A 16,701-nucleotide genomic window follows, 5' to 3' on the forward strand; every position below is an offset into this window, starting at 1 on the left:
TGCATAGGACGAAGGGCTTTACTCTATGCTCGAAGAGGCCATATTTTGTGCGGGGGACCGTCTTCCTCTCATCTCCTGCCTTAACTTGCACCAGGTGGTATGATTTTTGCATATAAAAAGTGAATAGACTTGGCTACAAGGCAGTTTGCTCCTCCCTGGCTGAATGCCTCCTGGAACTTGTGATCCTTGGCTGGAAGATTTTCCAGTGCTCCTAGACCCGCATACGGCTAGCCAGTCTGTGCTATTAGGCAGTGTTTGTGACTTTCCTTTGGCAAAACAGCATTGGAGGTAACCGGAGATGTGAACTGTAGTGTCCTGTCCTTCCAGGAAATCTGGGCATTATGTTCTGCCAACCAAGGTATTCCTAATATGGTCTTGAATCTAGGTGCATCAATGAGGTCAAACATCAGGTTTTTTTAAAGATAAATCACTGAATATATGTTAAATGTAGAAGATTTGTATATAACCTAGATAGTTTAAGGTGTATGTTACATCAACTAGTGTAGTTATTTTGGATGACAACACAAAATAAATGAGTCCAATAAGATCTTGTGCGGTGTGTAAGTAGACTAGATTTGCTTGTTTTAACATTTTTCAGTACAACGATGTCTGAATTTCTACTGTTTGTTATCTAATGCATTGCCAAACCTTTGCTAACATCGGTGTGGACATCAAGGCTGTGCAACCGAATCTGCTCGATCAGATACCTGACTGGGACTGAGGTTAAACTAGTGCCATCCACAATACAAACATCTTCAGGTCTGTCTTTCAGAACTAGGGTGACCCCAAAGGTGCTGGCATAGCTTTGTTCGATATAGTTACTCGTGGCTCTGCAATCCAGGATCACCACTGCTGCATGGGGTTTTTGATTTGTTACAGAAAGGACCACTTGCAATGTGAGATGTGTATGATTCTTGGTCGTAACGGTAGAAGGCTCGGGTATGCCCTGTTCTGCGTCAGCCATCTCAACCGCTGGGCACATTCGTTTTCCATTTGGCCTTCATCAGTGGTGGCTACCGTCATCCTGGGTCTCTTCGGTCGAACAGGACACTCGTATGAAATGCCCTGCTCTGCTCCAATACAAATAGAGCTGTTGCGTCCGTCTCTTTTCTCTTTCCTCCCGAGTCAATGGGCCTTTAACTACACCAATCTGCATGGATATAGGACTTCCTTCTGCTGGCCATGCTACATAGAGATTTGCTCTTTGCCAGAACACCATAGACTTGTTTCCCTTCCATTAATTCAGGCAATGGCTCGGTTGAACAACTAAATCCATATATTCTGCACTTTCTCATGGAGGATTGACCACTTGGGCTAGCACATCCTTTATTTAAGTTCTTTATCCCCTGTAGAAGAGTGACATTCTTTTCTCATCAGGCCAGTTGTTTTCTACTATGAGTTTATTGAATGTAGTTAAGTACATGATCAAATCCTGGCTGCCCTGTCTTATACCCAGTAACTCATTCTCCAAGGCTTACGCATGGGCCTTCCTAGCAAACAGGTTCCTTATATCCCTGTCACTTCTATGGTAGTGACCTTATCTTGGCTTATGGCATCAGTCCCCACCTTGCTAGCCCTAAGCTCGGAGCACAGGTCTTGTAGCAATGTTGTGATGTCATCCATATCCATGTGCATGACACTCAGGAGAGTCTGAATTCATGGGCCAATTATTCTGTAATGTCCTATCTGGTTTTCTGACTCTCTGAAGCTTTGTGGACACAGCCCCTCTGGTAGCTGCTTATGCCCATCCTCCCAATTGGTTTTAAACTAGTCCAGCACAACAAACAGGTAAGTGAGTGCGCAAACAGGGATGAAGGCGTTTACTGATGTGTTCCCATTGTGGATGAGGGCGAAGTGGTCACCTGTGGCTAGTGTTCTTGTTATGTTTTTTCCCCTGTGTGAACAAGATTAAAACTATCAAGTTCTCCCAACTTTCCAAGGTGGCTATCTTGTACACTGCTCCTAGTTCCTCCCCACACCCATGCGTACCTGTAAATGTGGGTGAGTGGTATCCACTCTCAAATGTCTTGACCAGCAACAGCGTTCTTTGGGAACTCTCAAAGAAGATGGTAGTTGCTTCACTATGACCTCCGCAAATAAATATAGCAGGCTGGAGGTTAGCAGTTACCCCAGGTGTGTTGATGTCTTCGGGTGTGTTGATAAAATGTGTTTGTTCTGTCTACGGTTGCCACTTGCTAATAAGCATGATGCACAGAAGTTGGACTGTGTGCGGTCTAACCTTGTGTCACTTGTCTGTTGTCTTTTTCCAGGTCTGGTGCAGCGAAATCAGAAATGGACCAGCAGAAGGTCCCACGGGTGAATATCTCTCCGGGCAAGGTATACGACGAGAAAGCAAAGTGATTCACCCTGCGCGGCACAAGGGCAGAGTGAGTGTTACTTGTAGCTTGTCTAATATTTTTCTTTCACCTGTGCAGATGGTAATGCACGGTAAAAAGCAGGAGAAGTAGAATGGGCAAAGAGAAGGCCTGGGCAGAGACAGCAGTTGGGAAGCCTTGTTGTTTTCTTTTCCTTTCTCCTTTTGCAGGTGGTGGAGCATGGTGAAGAATGTAAATGGAATATCAGGTGAGGCACGTAGCATGGCGGCTATGGTAAGTGAGCAGCATTGTTCCCGTCTAGGCAGAAATCCTGGAATAATGAGCACAATATGCCAATTGTCGGTGCCTTATAAAGAGTCGTGCAAGACCTTGCAGGTTCTCCACCTCTCGTGAATGTCCGCCACGTTGTGTCTGGCCTGCCTTGCCCTTCATCCATGTTTGCAGTTTGCTGGCCCAAGTGTATGTCTCCCTCCCCCCTGGCCCCATGACTACGGCCGGACTCTGTAGGGCTGCCAAGACACTTTTACAATAATAGAAATATAGTTCACATGATGTGTTTGCCTCGCCTACCTAGCAGGGACCGGCACAAAAGGCAGGCCCATCACGAGCTGGAACACCCGTGGACCAAACACTTTTACAGCAAGTAGCAGAAAGGAAGCTTTCTTCTCCAACCCTGATGTCATCTTACTTCAAGAGACCTGGCACACGCATCCAATAGAAATCGAGGGCTTTACTATATTTACTGTGCCAGCAAGACAAAAACTAAAAGGCCACCCATCTGGAGGGCTACTACTTGGTGTTAATAACTCCCTGAGTAACAAGTTCACGCTTATACATAGAGAACGTGATGGTATTCTGGAATGCAAAGTAAGGGTGCAAACACCAGAAGGTTATTCACATCTCATAATAATAAATGTATACTGGAACCAAGCTCGCATTGGCCTACAAACTTTCATATGTTGCTAACCTCAGTACTGGAAAAGATTGCGTTATATCATGGAGAGGCCAGTGTGATCTTTGGAGGTGACCTGAATGCGCAATGCCTAGAAACCCAAGACCCCAAGAATAACTTAAAATTGGCCAAAAGATCAAAGGCAGGAACACAATGGGTAAACTATCTAAACTCTTGGGCACTTTACATGCTAAATGGCTCGGTTCAGGGAGATAATCCTTCAAGACCAACATGGCAGCGAGATAATTCCTTCTCCACGCTGGACTATTTCTTTGTCTCAGAAGAGGTACAAGTGAAGGAAATAGCATTGGAGATCATATGGAGGAAAGAGAGTGATCACGCTCGCATAAAAGCTAGCCTTCAAAATATTAAAAATAAAGATCAGAAGAAGTATGTCCAGGACCTACTTGTGAATAAAGGTAAAGTAACACTGGTTAAATATACGAGAGAGGGGAAAAAGCTAAATGACAAACTGAACTACATCCCCTTGAAAGAGCAAAAGGAAAATTGGAGGCCTGAATGCTTTAAGTCCTTCATTTGGTCTGTCCATCCACGAAATCCAGGATTACTGAAGAATACAACCCATCATCAACACTCAGTTGACGAAGAAACGTGGGAACGGAAAAAGATCCTAAGCAGAGATTGTAGAAAAGCGAAGAAAAACATCATAAACCAAATAGAACAACGAAGAGAACTACAAATACTCAAAAGAGATTATAAGCAATGGTCAAGAGAAAGAAAATTATTGAGAACCCAACGAGACAATGAACAGATGCTTACAGCCCTTTGTGAAAATAGCTCACAGAGCGTCTGGTCAATTATAAATAACGTGGGGAAGAAAGCAGGTGCAAATAATGTTCAATGCAACTTGGTAAATGAAAAGTGCTGGACAGAGTATTTGACAAAGAACTTTAAAAATACATCAGACTTCAAAGGCGGGGAGCAAGAAACCACACAATGGGAACTCAAATATGATATAAACTTAATAGAAGAACTCATACTGAGTGCCTCATCATCGAAGGCAGCGGGTTCTAACGGTCTCACCTACCAGGTGTCAAAAAACAATGTAAAAACATGGGCAAACCTCCTCTATAATCTCTTTAATGAGATAATAGCGTCAAAACGATTTCCTGCGTCTTGGAAACAAGCAATTCTTATATCATTTTTCAAGGGGGGGGCGATAGATCTCAACCAGAAAACTATAGACCAATCGCCCTCCTGGATATTGAAAGTAGAATCTTTATGCAAATCCTTTTGTTTGAATTAGAGGAGTGGGCTAAAACATCAAATGTCCTTTCCAAATGCCAAACAGGGTTTAGACGCGGCATGTCTACAACACTAAATGGTCTAACACTGAATTTGTTAGCAGAATACTCCAAAGAACACGGGGAAGGCCCGATATATGGAGCCTGGATAGACTTTTCAAGGGTCTTCGATCTCGTAATAAGAGAGAAACTTTGGCCCAAACTGAGGGAATGGGGACCACCAAGAAATCTGTTGTCAATACTGATTGAGTTACATAAGGACACTTCATTGATGGTAAGATTGGATGAGGCTGGTCATTTTACCGACTCAATTAGGGTTCAACAAGGTGTGAGACAAGGATGTCTGGGAGCACCATTCTTCTTTAATCTGTATCTTTCGGACCTGGGGGCCTTTCTGCAGTCATGGACAATGGCGAGCCCAAAATTGAATTCCACCAACATTTTTTGGCTCGCTTATGCAGACGACATAGTTCTATTTGACAGGACAGCAATAGTACTACATCTTCTGAATGGCCTTAGTGTATATACCAAAATTAATGGACTCCAAATCAATCCCAAGAAATCTAAAATCTTAGTGATGAAACATCCGGCAAAGCATATTAACTATGGAAAGTGGTTCCTCAAAGGAGAGCCGATTGGGAGAACAGAGGAGCTAGTTTATTTGAGCTATACGGTTTTCTCAACACTCTCAGTTACCAAAGTGGAATTAGAAATGAAACAGAAGGTTGAGAAAGTGATGTCACAAATGAAAAAAATCTCTTATGACCTCTGTAAATTTTCAATTCTTCCGTTAATAAAGTTTTATGCCTCAAAAATTATACCGGTGCTTCTTTAGGGGCTGGAGGCACAATCGACATTGTGGGACATTGATTGGCAAAAAATGGAAGTTCAGCTCTGGAAAAGATTGTTGAGTTTGCCAAACTGCCTCCCTATGTCTGTGTTAAAATCATTAAAACAACAAGTGGGATGGAGACTGCTTTTGTGATACAGGCTGATAATAATGCTGAAAATAAATTCACTCTACGAGGACATAAAAATGCAGCTCCAATTGGACAGATCTAAGATTCTTTGACAGCTGAAAAAAAATAATTCTGGGTACCTTGGCTGAAGGCGACTGGACACTGGAAACCCTGAAAGAAAATCCTCTGAAGGCAAAGAAAGAAACAGAAACAATGGACTGGATCAAAACAGGGACAAAAATGCGGCTCACAAAACCAACAAATGATTTTTTGATTGTAGAAAAAAAGCTGGGTGAATTGCCAAAGTATTTAAGGGGACATCTGGATTGTGACTCCAGAAATATATTCTTTAGAACACGATTAAACTTAATTTACACAGGCGAAATCCTAAGTATTAGAGATCAAAAACACTAAGCTACCATTCTCTGCAAAACGTGTACAGATACAAGAAAACAAAATATGCAACATCTGCTTCGAGACTGCGCAGGAATGTGGGAAATTAGAATCAGGTATTTTTCAAGATTTGTTAATTGAGTAGAATGTGTTCAGAAAATGTTTGGAATCTTAGTTTCAGGGCATAATACTGCTATGACAATTGCAGTAGGACAAGTCCTACAAAGATCGGTCTGCTTTCCATGGAGATTAATGGAAATGAGGATAGTAATCGTAAAGAGACTTATGAGAAAGAGGGGGGTAAGGAAGGAAAAAACTGGTTGGTTTCTTTCTTGATTAGTACTTGATGGACAAAAAGAGAACATGTGTTAGAGGACCCACCATTAAGCTCTAAAGTCAAATTTCTGTTTTTTCTTTATATTTAGAGGGCCTGAAATGTGTCATGTCATATATTTTAATTGTAAGATGATAAATTGTTTTATATACACTTTTTATAAAAGTCTAATATGATCAAAACAAATAAAAAATAAAATAAAATAAAGGCAGGCCCATAAACCCATCCATTAACAACGATTATATGACCTTTGCCGGGATTGGTCTCAAAGTGAAAGCCTACAACTTTGGACTGGATGGAACTATGTGCGATTCAGTACCAAGAGAAACTTACTGCAATCTTGTAAGTAAATATAATCTTTATAATTTAGGCTCTGGGTAGAGTTATTCCCTGAGCCGTTGCTTTCTCTTCTGCACTCTGCGTTGTGATGAATCCGCTTTGGTATAACCTGTTGGCATTGGTTTCCCTCTCGCAGAGTTGTGGAGCAGATAGAGGTTCCTGTTGCACACTTATGGGTTACGAATCATGTGCATTTTTTGTCAAGTTGTAGGTCACAGAAAGCAAGTCACCAGAAATTCTGTTCATGCTCCTTTCTCTGACAATGCTCTGCTGCATTTGTTCTGAATTGAGATATAAGCTCACCATTTTGTGACTACAGAATCTATCCTCATATTGAAACATAATTGTAATGTTCACAAAACTTGCTACTCTGTTAACTGTGTACGTAGATACATACTGTTCTTATTCTTTATCCATATGCAGATGTTCTTCTGAACACAGTGCCATATCTCTCTTCCTATTCTTTCATACAAATAAGCACATATTCAGATACCAGTCCGCAATCTCCAAATGCAATCTTCAGTCATTACATTATGCAAATGGTCCCCATCCAAGATCTGCATTTATCGCTTGTCAGTTAAAGATGTAAGAATGCAAAACCTTTAATTGCCCATAACCTCCACCCATATTAGCTCTCAACCTTTGAGACAATCAACCACATAATTCTCTCACAAAATGCCTTCTTTTGACCGGGGTAGTGTCCTAATAACAGATGTAGACCTTCAAGATGTGATGTTATCAACATATCAATTTATTAAGTAAACCAGCAATGGTGGTCAATAAAAACACCCATGGTTACTGTGGTAATTTGCCTTTTGGCGTGGCCAAAAACTGGTAGCTTTGTGTATAATATCAAAGATGTTTGCAGTGTGGGAAATGGGTTCTAACAACCAAACTTCCATAAGGTAGTACTCTGCATTGTAAGAGGATTCAATTCAACACTACAGCTAAGTCAATGCCTAGTCTGGGATGCTGAATGGAAACCCTTATTAATATATCTTTATGTCCAGTTCATGAGTTCTGGATGACTACCCCTATATAACACCCCTCTCTTAGAATCCCCCTGACCCCACTGAGCCAAGAAGTAGTTCTGTTTTGCAAGTTTAAAAGGTTTATTTGAGAATTTAAACAATATATAGATATCACACTTTATAATTAATTAATATCTGATAGTACACTTAGACATATGATGTTGATCAACAATGGGTAATCTGGCACTAGCACACTTCTTTATAATCAATGAGGAGTTAGTATAGGATGGATAAAGTAGCAAAAATACTTTTATGATTTCAAGGGAAAAGCAATGAGGAATAAAATGCAGTACAGAAATACTTGATATGATTTTAGCAAAAGATAATATAATCACTTTTTCTCTGGCAATTCACCCCCCTCCCCTATGCAATGTAAGAAATGGAAGGAAATGGAAGTAACACACACAGTTCTTAGGAATGCAATCAAATATAATTCAGTTCACCCCAGCAAGCTTAGACCACAGATAGAAGTTTGAAACACAGCCCCAAAATGCTTTTAAAAGGTGATGGCAATGAAGTGAGAAATATGCTGAAAATGGTTTTAATTCCCTTTAGGAGGTTCAGGGGGAGTGGTAGCTACTTGGGATGAGTTCAGGCTCACTTTAGCAATGATTCAGGGATCGTTCTTAAGATGCAAACGAATTTTAGCAGTTCAGGCAAAAGCAGCTATCTTTTTACAAGTAAAGAAATCGGGCCAAATCGCAAATCGCGGCAAAATTCGCGAATGCGTGAATCGTGATTGCAGAGAAAGTATAAGGAGAAGGAAGTCGGTTCTAGGCTTGTTGGAGAGCTTAGATTCTAAGCTTTCAGAGGAAAGTTAAACCAAGTTCGTAGCCCAAACGGTTCCAGAGATACGGACGATTAAATAAAGGTAGTTTTTTGGATTTTAAGTAAACTCAAAATGACAAGTGACAGCTATGCAGCTGCAGAATTGACAAGTGACAGTGGTGCAGCTTTACAAAATGACAAGTGACAACTTCTAGGAGGCAGTTCTGGTTAGATTAAAATAGTTTGGATTAGATTATTTTAACTAAGAGATTGGTTCTGCACAGTTCTGCTAGGTACTCACAATATATTTTTGAAATAGGCCTCGCCACGGATCTGGTCAGGTTTTGGACTGGACTCCGGTTCTGGTCTCGGCACTTCACAGTGATCTGGGTCAGCTCTCTGGTTCTGCTCACAGCGGTCTGGGTCACTCTGAATCTCTGGCCTCTGGTTCTGGATACTGCTCTGCTTTCTCTGGGTACAGCACTGCTTCTGGATCTTTCTGGCGCAGGGTTTCAGGCCAGAATCAACAGTCAGCCCGGCTGTGAATAGTCTGCAAATGATTTTGAGGATGCTGAGGCCTACTGAGAAGAGTTCTCAGTTTGTGGGTTTAGGCCCTTGCTTTAAGTTCTGAAGTAAAGTTCTGGTCTTTGGAGATTGATGGATTTGAAGTCTGGATCTCTGGATGTGAAGTCGTCGGTCAGCATGCTCCGCAGCAAATGGAATTGAATGTCTCTACCTGTCCCAGCAGTCTCTTTTTATGTGTTTTGAAACTGGGTGTGTGCCTGGGCCTAGCTAAGCCTGCCCCTCTCTACTTGTCATTGGCCCAATTCTCCCCTCTCCCATGATTGGGGAAGGAAATGTGAGTCAGAGTGATGCTGTAGGTTTTATGGGTCAGAGGATCCTCCCTTGGTCAGTTTGCCCACAAATCTATATTTGATTCAAATACATATTGCACAGATACACAGTTGTTTAAATTTACATGCACCCATCACATATCACACGAGGTATACTCTGTTCAAACTCTGCTCTTCCTGGGGGCTTGCATTCAGAAATGGCAACATTTTGCACTTTTTAACTGGTTTTGCAATATCGGACATTTACCCAAATTTACACACATGTGCTCAAGGAGTATGGTCATTAATTGATGAAGTGTCAGATTTTTAACATGTAGACATTTGGAGTGAAACCCTATTTTCCGCTAGCAACCTCCAGATCAGACCACCGGGTCCTAAAACCTCTTAAAATGTGGGCAGAAAAATCACAAGAATTATGGTATCATTTAGCTAATTTTGACAAGTCCGCACCATGAGTTATACATCTTTCTTAAAATCATATTCTGGCCAACAGGGGTGTGTCTTCCCAGGTCACATGGTGGAGAAACCAGTCTATCCACTTTCTTTAAGCTCAGCCTGTCCTCAGAGGGGGCTGCCCCTCCCCGTTTCTGCCAAGAGGAAGCCACTTTTACGACGCCCCCAATATAACTTCTGCCTGAGTCAAGGAAGGGCTTTGTGCAAAAGGAACCCATTTACGATCCCCCCAATAAACCATCTGCCTGGGCCCAGGACAGGCCTTTGTTCAACTCCCTGTAGCTGCTCCACCCCTAATCTAATCAGAGAGGTGACAACTCTTTTTGGCAAGGGGAAGAGTGGCTTAGCAGGTTTTAACTCCTGTGGGGGTAGATGTCAGGCAGAATTCAGTTTCATTAAGCCAGGTTTCAGCTAAATGTCACTTTTTGTCCCCCAGTTTAAGTCTATTACGATTTTTACATACACATTAAATAATTACTTCCTTCAAGTCATTTCAGAGTATAGTTTTACATTGTATCCACCTCTTAGCAAGTCTTTCCTTGGTCTGGTTTTGTTTCATTTGTTCAGTTTTACACAAAAGTCTGGTGGTTTTAAAACGCCGGCTTTCTGATAGTGGTGAGTAGTGGTAATGCAACCATTTTTGGGATTTACGAAAATGAATTCCCCACAGTTCTAGGTTGCTTTTGGCAATCAGCATTGCCCTTCCCAATGGTTTCAGGCTACTGTGTGGGTAGCCCAATGGTGGTTTTAGGCAGTGCCCTCCTGTGCTCACAACCTAGGCAAAAATGGGTGGCAGCCTATTCTTCATGCATTTCCCTGTGCATTTTCTGGGAAGTTCTGGCCATCATGATGTTTTCCATGCCAGTACTGCACAGTTTTCCTATTCTGGCGTACATGTGGGCTTTTTGCCCATCTTGGATTTTCTAAGCCCACAGCACCAAATGTTGCAGCATGATAGCTCAAACGTGGGTCAGGACACCCAACAAAGCCCCCCCACGTGACTGCACTTTGAATTTGAGTCGATGGGGAGTCGAGTGCACAGGAGGTTTTGACCCACGTTTGGTATGTCCGCATAATCTTCTTCCAATTCTGCAATGGCAAAGTTCAGCATCTTTTCCTCCCTCCAGTCGATCAATCAGTTCTCCTTGCTGGTCCTGATGGGAGGATTGGGCGGTACCCCGGGCCCCTCGGGTCTCTGCTCCCGGTCTCCGGATTGTCCTCATTGGCCAGTCTCCAGGTTTTCTTTCTCCTAGGACGACAAAGGAAGAGCGGCAATACCTATTCATGGACATTTCTCCCCCACCATTGATATAGTGGGGTGGCATATATATTTTAGAACTCAACAGATATGAACATGCACATTTTTATAAATTAATAGACAGGAACACATAAACTTGAGAAACACAGAATTTGATAGGCTATATGTAGGATCTTTTAGGGTTGGAATTGAATTACTCTGGAGCGGCACCCTCTGGGATTACCGAGGACTCCTCCAGTTGCTGCAAAGTGTGCCTGGGATGGCAACACTTCAACTGGTTTATGTGGACCCACTTGTCTTCCCCCTCTGCCAAACCGCCTTTGGGGATGCAGATCTTGTAGGCCACAGGGGAGATCTTGTCTATAATCTCAAAGGGTCCCTTCCATGTAGGCAAGAATTTTCGCTGTTTGGCCTGGTTCCTTTGGAAATTGTATAGATAGGCCCGATCACCCACCTTATATTCCTTTCGGGTAGTTTTTAAATCATAGTGGGTCTTCATGCTCTCGGCTGATCTTTCTAGATTCCGCTGAGCATAGGCAAAAGCATGCTGAAGGTGTTTCCTTAAATTCTCCACATACTCATGAGTTGTTGAGGCATTTATCAACGTTTGCTCTTGGGTTCTGTAGAGCAAATGCTGAGGAAGCACCATCTTGCGTCCAGTCATCAACTCAAATGGTGACATTTTGGTTGCAGATGAAGGGGTAGATCTGATGGCCATTAGGACCAGAGGTAATCGGATATCCCAACTTGGCCCAGAATCTGCCACAAACTTTTTTAAGATGCTCACAATTGTCCGGTTGTAGCGTTCCACTGCTCCAGAAGAAGCTGGCCTGTAAGCAATGTGTAGCTTTCTCTTGACCCCCAGTTTCTCCCACATCTTTGTCATCACTTCACTGGTGAAGTGGCTACCTCTGTCTGACTCAATCCTTTGAGGTAGACCAAAACGGGAAAAGATGTGGTTAATCATCAAGGCAGCTGCTGTTTCTGCCTTACAGTTTGGGGCTGGGAGACATTCCACCCACTTGGTAAACAAGCATGTCACAGTCAACATGTACTTATTCCCCCTAGCGGAGCGAATCACGGGGCCTACAAAGTCGATTTGTAAATCTGACCATGGGAGTGTCATTCCCCTCTTTTGAAGAGGCGCCCGGTGTGTGAGGGATGTTGGCTGAAATTGTGCACACACAGGACAACCCTTCAAATATTGGTTGAGGTCCTGGCCTATGTGTGGCCAGTAGGCAACCTCTCTTAAGATCTCAAGTGTTGTATGAAACCCCCTATGACCGGCGGTAGCCGCATCATGGGCGTGACTTATCATCAGGCTTCGGAAGGAGGTAGTAACCACCCACTGATCATGGCCAGCTTGGGATTTCCTTACCAACAAACCGTCTTGGATCCAGAACATTTTTGGACATTTCATCAACACTCTAAGGTCCTCTTTCCCGTTGTAATCGGTATCCGTCAGGGGAAAGTTCTCAGGGTCCTCAATGTGTTGGTAAAATTGACCAATTATTGGATCCCCCTTCTGAGCGGTAATCAAATCAGCATCAGGGGTCTCCTTACTCCATTGTGCAATTGAAAGATCATTGTGAGCATTTGTCTGGGACCTAGTGATAGCAGTGACCTGGATTTCCCCCAACAGGGACTCAATCTCAATTAGATCCCCTTGGATGGCCCCGGTTTTGGCCAGCTGATCAGCTAAGTCATTTCCAGTTTTGTCTGGTCCCTCTACTTTGGAATGACCTTAGATCTTTTTCCAATAGATGGTCATCTCATTCGAGGTGACCAGATCATCAATGTTTTGGATCAACTTCCCGTGTTTCAAGGGTTTGTTGTTAGCACATAACATGCCTCTGGTTTTCCAATTAACCAGGTGCTCCACGAACCTGTTCCGTACATAATCAGAATCTGTGATTATGACCAGTTCGTGGAGTTGATGTTGGACAGCAGTGAGGATGGCTTGATGCACAGCCATCAATTCTGCCACCTGTCTACTTCGGGGCCCAATTTTGTATCCAGTGGAGGGTTCTGGGGACTCATTCACCCATGCATTCCCTACGCCGGCCACCAGTTCTTTCTCCCCGTTGTTGTCAACATGGTAAGAGCATCCATCCACATAGACAGTGGGCATTCCCTCACACTTGTCCTCTTCAAAGACTTTGTGTGGGGAATTAAGGTATGCCTCCATGTTGTCCTTGATTTTTAGACTTTCGTCCTCGAGACAGTTTTCTCTGGCACAATCATGCAAGTCAGCCAGACCTTGCGCGAGGGGACTCTTCTTGTTTTGGCCATATCTGACCTCCACAGGAAAGCCTTGCATTGACAGAATCCAGGAAGTAATTCGGGAATTACTCACATTTCCGGCTCGGATTCTGTCACTTTGGAGATATTGCAGAGGCTGGTGTGGAGTCTCCACTATGATGTGTTCCCCATGGATGAACGGGCGGTAATTCTTCAATGCCCACACCGTTGCCAGGAGTGCCTTCTCACAATCGTTGAATTTTTCCTCCACAGAGGATAAAGTTTTGCTCGCATAGGAGATTACTTTATTGACCTCGTCATGCTTTTGGTATAATACTGCCGTCAAGCACGTATTAGAGAACCCTGTCTCCAGGAAGAACTCCTTGTTTCTGACAGGGTAAGCTAGGCAGGGTGCTTGTGAGAGACTTCTTTTGAGTTGTCTTACTGCCTCGGATTGTTCTGGACCCCATTCCCACTTGACCCCCCCCTTCAGGAGACGAATCAGGGGTCTAGTGATCTCTGCGTAGCCCTCAATGAACTTTCTGCTGTAATTAGTCAGTCCAAGGAGGCTCCTTAGTTCCCGCAGAGTTGTGGGGTCTTTCAGTTTCTGGAGTGCTTCCACCTTCTTTTCCTGGGGACAGAGACCCTGAGGAGTAATCTCATGCCCCAAGAAATTAACACGGGTTCTACACCACTGTGCTTTCTGAAAGGAAAGTTTTGCTCCGGCGGCCCTCAACTGTGTCAGAACATAACGGATCTCCGCTATGTGTTCCTCCACAGATGAACTTTTGATGAGGACATCATCTACATAAGCCAGGTTACCCCTTGCACCCAGGTCGGGCATTGCCTTGTGTAGGAAAATGTTGAATTCATTGCCGGAGTTGAGGTATCCAAAGGGAGTCCGGGTCCATGTGTACTGCTGGCCCCCAAAGGTAAAAGCCAGCTTGTATTGGTCCTCCATACTGACAGGCACAGTCCAGTATCCATTGGTCAGGTCTATTGCAGTGAATACCTGTGACCCCTGGATCTGGGCCAGCCCTTGGTCAATGTAGGGCAGAGGCCATCGGGAAGTATGGACCCGTTTGTTGAGCTCCCTGAGGTCGGCACAGAGTCTCCACTGGCCGTTTGGCTTCAATATTCCCAGCACCGGATTATTGAAGGTGCTGTGTATTGGACGAATTATTCCCCGGGACTCAAGGTTCTTAATTATTTCAGTAAGGGACTCCATGGATGCGAGAGGCAAACGATATTGCTTCACAAACACTGGAGTCATGCCAGGGTCCGTGGGGATTGTTGTTGTGTGGATGTCGGTGCGGCCACAGTCATATGAGTCTACCGCAAAGAGATCTTGGAAATCCAAGAAAACTTGTTTCAACTTTTGCTTTTGTTCCAGAGTCACACAGGCATCAGCTGTTGACTCTCTCTTCCACCATCTGCCTGAAGCCTGGAAAGACTTCTGGTTTGGCTATCTCAGCGGCCTCCTCCAGCTGGGTGGAGAAGTCCCTGGTCAGAGTGCTGATTTGGACTGGAGGCCTCAGGTGGGAAAGGCAACCCTCATGGACCTGGAAAATCACCTCATCCCTCCTGAAGTCACAAGTCACATCTTCCTTACCATAGGGGCAGGAAGTGTACACCAGGAAGTTCGCCCCATGCCGGGTAAAAATCCTGTCTGGTGTTGTATTGTCATCACTGTCACTGTCAAAACAGTCCTTGGGGATTGGTCCTAACAGTTCAATTCCTAAATCAATGGTAAAATGTCGGTCATCAACCGCCATTCCAATAATGGTGCCTGCGGCTAGAGTAATACTCTTTAAGTCACTGTTATCCACCTCTATTGGAATGGTGTCATGTTCTATGTTGACTAATGGTGTTGGGTTTACCCCCAACCCTTGCTGTTGGAGAGAAGCATTTAGATGTATATAAGCATCATTGTTTTGCAATTTTTGTCCTCTTTTAACTTTCACTTCCAGGGAGAATTGTCGGGTCCTTTCTGGGATGGTGACTTCCTCTTTAATCTGAATTTCAACTGCATAAGGTAGCAATTGAGCTGACCTAAATGCTTTTTCTGGATCATCAAAGCCCATGGGATTATCCGCTTTTCGGGACCAAGCTTTGAAGTTTATTAGGTCCAAACTAATGGCAAAGCGATTGAGAATGTCAATGCCTAAGTAAAAGGCGGCAGTGGCGTCTCGCACAACCCAACAATTATGGACTATGCTCTTGTTGCCAATGGAGATTTTGAGCATACACCTGCCTGGCAGGAGCTGTTTGGAATTAGGTGCTTCCAGGTCCATTTCCCATTTGTCTATCAGTTTGAATGTGGGAATGGCTGGATCTTTTGGGAGTTGGCGGAACATGGCTTCGCTGATGAAGCTCTTACCGTTGTTCACACACACTCGAGCGAGAACAGAGTCCTTCCCATCATTTAACTGAACAGGGATGAACAACTGCTCTCCAATTTGCTGAATATCAGCCAGGCTCTGAGCTGATTTCACATCTTTCTGGACTATAGGAGTGGGAGTTTCTGATTGTGGATTGGTGAAGAATTTCAGAGTGTTTCCTTCCAGTGTGGAATACCACCTTAAACTGGAAGGAAGGTTGATTTTCAGAAATAGAGAGGACCCTCCATCACCAGTCTGTTGTCCTACTGCTATTACTGTCACGTCTGGAGTTTGGTTGTTCTGGAAGTGAAATTCTACTTGGTCAGATTTTTGTTCAACCATGTGGCAGGTGCAGTTTAAACTAACATGGTTGACACTCTGTTTTAATTTTATTGGTCGGCTAGTCTGGGTCCAGAGGACCTTGTTTACACAATTTATTAGGGGTGACAACCTTCTCAGGAGGTCATTCCCTAGTAAAAAAGGGGTGCCCTCTGGAGTCACTACTATGACCGGGTGTTTCACCTTGTGTCGCCCAATTTTAATGTCCAAGTCTGCAGTCCCCTCAACGGGAATTTCCTTCCCGTCAAAGTTCTGCAGTTGTCCAGGAAGAGAGGTGAGAGGAATTTGGTAATTCTCCCCCCTTCCTGCATTTAGTTCCTCAAAGGCCCTTTTGGACAGAAGGGTAGCTTGGGATCCAGTGTCCACCAGTGCCAAAATTGTACCCTGCCCCTGTACTTGTACTGGGGCATAGTATCTTCCCTCTTTCTCCTCAAGGGGGCACAGATAATGCACATTTTTGGACAACTGGTGGGATAACTTTCTGGTTTTGGACATTGCTAGAGAAGAGATTTGGGCAGAATTCTGTGGAGAGTCTTGGGAATCTGAAAGAAAAAGTTGGCAACTGAAGATCAGAGACATTGTGGGTTCCCCTGGTTCTGGTTCTGGCCCCCCCCCCCTTTTTGGAGGCAGTCACCAGGATGGGTTTGAACCAGGGGATTTTGGTATTGTGGGTTCTGGGATGAGATGATGGGCGGCGGTAGCTAAGTCTCCATATCTCCCCAGTCTGGATTGGAATCCCTTGGGACCCATTTTTCTTTGGGAGGAGTTCCCCCATCTCTGAAGGAGAATATCCTTTTC

General features: G+C 43.9%; 1 long non-coding RNA gene across 1 annotated transcript in view; it reads left to right on the top strand.

Annotated features, from left to right (window-relative positions):
* Positions 1–2,543: 2,543 nt before the first annotated feature.
* The window catches only part of LOC138498613 (uncharacterized), a 206,348-nt gene continuing 192,190 nt past the window's right edge, over positions 2,544–16,701 (top strand). Inside the window, exon 1 of the long non-coding RNA XR_011278783.1 lies at positions 2,544–2,583. This is a non-coding gene — a long non-coding RNA (uncharacterized lncRNA). The remainder of the gene's footprint in view (positions 2,584–16,701) is intronic.

This window comes from Ambystoma mexicanum, chromosome 5q, assembly GCF_040938575.1.
Source record: "Ambystoma mexicanum isolate Mex_15411 chromosome 5q, UKY_AmexF1_1, whole genome shotgun sequence".
NCBI lineage: Eukaryota > Metazoa > Chordata > Amphibia > Caudata > Ambystomatidae > Ambystoma > Ambystoma mexicanum.